Here is a 4,683-nt window from a genome sequence, read left to right on the forward strand (position 1 = left end):
TACTCTCACCAGACACACTTGGACCTGTGGTTCTGGAAAACCAGACTTGGAAATGTTCCTGACAGGACAAGGAACTGGGGAAGAGTATCACATGCATCAAGAGGTTGACTCCCCAACTCTCCTTTTAAAGCTGTCAAAACCACGCCCATGACCACCATTAAACCATCAATGGATTAATCTTTTCACTAGGGCATGGTCCTCACAATCAAATCACCTCTTGAAGTCCCCACCTTTTAATTACCATAATAGGATTTCCCACCCTTTTAACACTGTCACAGTGGGGATTAAGTCTCAATGAGCTTTGAGGGGACATCCAATCCACAGCAATCCCCAGTGTGGTACTCAAAAGGTGGAGCCTTTAAGAGGTGATTGGATCATGAGGACTATGCCTTCATGAATGGGTTAATCCATTCAGGGATTAATGAGTTAATGGTTTAATGGATTATTGGGAAGTAGACTGGGGGCTTTATAGAGAGGAAGAATGCATGTGGAAACACTCTTGCTCAGCCCTCATTATGTGATATTCTGCACCACCACAGGACTCTGTAGAGGGTCCCCACTAAGAACAAGGCCCTCACCAGATATGCCCCTGGATCTTGGACTTCCCAGCCTCCAAAACTGTAAAAAGTAAATTCCATTTCTTTATACCAGTTTCAGTTACCCAGTTTTAATTACCCAGTTTTAGAAACCATCCTGAAGATAAACTTCCAACAGCAGGAACGTACATATGAGCACAATTATTCATTGCATTCATTGAAATTGTTCATAATCACAAACTGTTGGAAACACACTAAATGTTCACAAACAGTAGATGGTTGTATAAACTATGGTACTTCCACACAATGGAATGTTCTACAGCTATAAAGAAGAAGAAACAGGGGGAGGAAGAGAGGAAGAAAGAAGATCTCTATTAACTACTATGGAATGTTTTCCAAGATTCAAGTGAAAAAAAGCAAAGTACCAAAGAGTAGACATAGTGTGCTATTCTCCGTGTAAGAAAATATACGCATATCTGCTCATTTGTACAAAAGAAATAAAGGAAGATAAATCAGAAACTGAAGAGGTTGGTTACCTACAGAAGATGGGTAGGAAAGGGATGGAGGGAAGGGCAGGAATGGGAACAGGGCAGGAGCAATGAGGAGCGTGTGATGCTTCTCTGAGAGCAGCTTGCGTAACTACACTACAGGGGGAAGGAAGGAAATTAACCTAAGCAACTTTGGAAAACAGTATTTTGACTGGATACTGTAAAGCTACAGACGAAACGAACTGTACACAAACACTGTAAACTAGTAAATTTGTTTCTCACAGAGGTACGGGTTAGCAATTCTGAAACCATCTTATGTATACTCTAGGGATGAACAAACAAGTAAATATATTGTACATGATGAGATGCATTTTTCATTGTCTGAGAAAGAAGTTAAAACTAAGATAAAAAGGAAGCCTAGAATTAACCCTTTTGGTGTTGGATTGGAATTGGAGGTATCAGTATGAAGTCATGATTTAGACAGATAATTAGGTAGGTAGGTGGACAGATAGATACAGAGGATATATGCATACACATATACCTATATGTACACATATCCATGTGTATATGCATGTATGTGTGTATATATGTGTCTCTTAGCTGTACTGAAGGAGCCCAAAAGCAATGATAACCCAACCAGCAGCCAGATCTTGGTTTCTAAATATTGTTCTCCAATGAAAGAAACCAGGGCTCAGTGGAGAAGAGGTTAATTCCAGGCTGGGGCAGGAAAAATACAAGATGAACCTGGACTATTTTGGGATGACAGATTTAAAAAGTGCTCATAAAAGATGGGGGCATGTGAAAAGGACACAGGAACCAACCTCAAGGAGCTCTCAATGGTCAAAGCTGGAACAACTCAAGGAACAAAGCAAATAATAATAGTATTATATTATAATCTATAGAATAACATAGATATGTTTAGGTCTATATTGATATAAGTAAATAATGAATAAGTAAATGGGGGAAAGAGACAGCTTTTCTGTAGAAAAGGACTACAGTTAATAAATGGATGAAGAATACGAAAATAGAAAATTGCCATTGCAGACAAGATACACCAGTGGACACTAAAATTAGTGGGTGAAAGTGAGAGGAGAAACAGGACATTTGCATAGTTTCAAGTATCTCCTCTAAGATATTTAATTACAAAGGGGAGAATAGTAACTTTACAGTGGAGACAGACACCACCTTAGCCAAGTGATCATGGTTAATATCAGCAGTAAAGAGACATTTTGACATTATATGTGCTCTGATATGATCACTGAGATAATGTCAGAGAAACCCATTAATTTTAGGAGAAGCTAGGTGAAGGACATATGAGAAGTCTACCCTACTTTTGCAATTTTTCTAAGTCCAAAATTGTTTCAAATTTTTTTTAAAAGGTGAAGGCATTTTTTAGGAAAAATCTTTTTCTCATCTCTTCAACGTATATCGACCATGAAGTCACATGCTGCATAACGATATTCCGGTCAACAGCAGACAGCATATAGGACGATGGTCAGAGCAATAGGCTACACACTTAGTCTAGGTGTGTCTGGGCTGTACCGTCTACATTCGTGTGAGTGCTTTCTGTGATGTTCTCACAATGACGCATTTCTCAGACAGAAGGGATCCCATGATTAAGCGACGTATGACTGTGCAAATATACGTACTGCAGTAAATAGCCAGAAACCACAAGGACCTTGAAAGTAGACGACTAATAACACAGCTATGCCCGCCCCCCATCCGCAACCCCCTCGACCTCCACAGCCAGCCTGGTGACAACCGCACTGCTGACGGAACCCCCGCAGGCTCCTGCGCCGGTGGCGGGGGTGGGGATTGGGGGGCCAAGGGCCTCAGCCATGCCACCCCAACGTCCGCATCCAGCCTGGGGACCACCAAGCTGCCTCTGGAAGCCCCCAAGGCCGGAGCCAGGGTGGAGGGTGCCAAGGGCCTCAGACACCCCCCCCCCAACATTTGTACCTAACTCAGAGGGACCCGAGCCACTGCCGAAAAAACCCCGGGCTCCCAAGCCGAATGAGGGGAGCCGCGAGCCTCAGCCACGTCCCCTGCCCTCCACAACCAGGCCAGCAAAGACAAGGGCCACGGGCCGGCCCCACCCCCCGCGCTACCTTCGTTTCTATATCCCCCTTCCCCTCCCCCTGCTCTGCAACCTCTTCGAGTGTAAAAAAATCATAACAAATGAAAGAACTAACGCTAAAGACGATCTTCCTTCAATGATGTTTACTGTTTACTTGGAAGTTCAAATCAGATAAGAAACAATCTTTGTTAATCTCTTAAGGAGTAATTTTCTACTGTTAGGACAGTATAATTTTACGTATGTTATTGCTCAAGAGTTTTTCAGCTGTAAAGTGTCAGGAATTAAATTCAACTTCAGCATCTCTAAGAAAAGAAAAAGGCATCAGGGTGGTGGAGGTAGGTAATTGTGGGTCTGTGCAAATTCCAGGTAAATAATTCCAGCAGAAAAGAGAGAGCTTTTTCCTTCCAGACTCCTTATAGCAAGCTTCAGAAGGATTTTAATGGGCCCTGTTTAGGTCACATGCTCAATCTTTTGGTCCAATCAGCTTCCAGATATATAGATATAATGCTGTTGCTGGCATTGAAATGCACCATCCAGATTCTCCTCAAAGAAAGACAGCTGCCCAGCTGTGAGGAGTGTTTGCTGATAGGTCTTGTCTGATGTGCTGTGATGGCTCCCCTGCCCAAACCTTCTCCTCTTTTCTTATCATAGATGTTACCTGCAATAAACATTCACAAGCCTTACTCCACCTCAACATCTGCCTCACTGAGAAACAGCTTGGGACCCACGCCCTCCCTGGGGTAGGGTGCTAGTAGTGTACGGTGCTGCACCAAACCACCAGAACTTTAGGTACTGTGGGAGGAAACTTCTGCGGGAATGGTCCCTACTTCAAATGTATCCCATTACCTCCATAAGTCAAAGTTTTAGGTCAGCAAAGTAGTCACCTGACTTATCTGCTGATTCCTCTGTCTTCTTGGCTCATTCTATTACATCTCTGCATCATCACCAATTCAAGTCCTATCCTTCAAGGTTACTTTATTTAGAAAAAATTCATTTGTTTTCCCAACCCGCAGTGAAACTTACCAGTAGTTATTTCCTATTACATTGTATTCTGTCCACACATTCTAGTTTGTGTTCTCCAATTGCTGGATAATGCAGCTCTTGTATTCCCCACTCTGGGTAGTGTACTGCTAAATACAGACTTGCGTTTGATGTAACTTGACCTCTTTCCTTCATGTATTTATTCAGGACCAGGACCAGGGTGAGGCAAACAAGGTGCCTATGGGCACAAAATTTGAGAAGGCATTCACTTCTAATGAAATTGCAGGGCCAAAGAACAAACAGGTATTTTTTTTTATTCTTCAATGTACTATATGAGGGGACTTCAAAAAGTTCATTAAAAAATAAAAATACATGGGCCGGCCCGGTGGCGCACTGCTACAGTGCACCGCTTGGGAAGCGCGGTGGCGCTCCCGCCGAGGGTTCGGATCCCACATGCAGACCGGCCGCTCACTGGCTGAGCGAGGTGCGGACGCAGCACCAAGGGTTGTGATCCCGTTGCCGGTCCCGGTCCGATACGTGCGTGACACTGAGGGTTGGGATCCATTCCCAGACCCGAAAAAAGACAAAAAAAAAAAAAAAA

The sequence above is a fragment of the Galeopterus variegatus genome, unplaced genomic scaffold (genome assembly GCF_000696425.1).
Source record: "Galeopterus variegatus unplaced genomic scaffold, G_variegatus-3.0.2 Scaffold7174, whole genome shotgun sequence".
NCBI classification, from domain to species: Eukaryota; Metazoa; Chordata; class Mammalia; order Dermoptera; family Cynocephalidae; genus Galeopterus; species Galeopterus variegatus.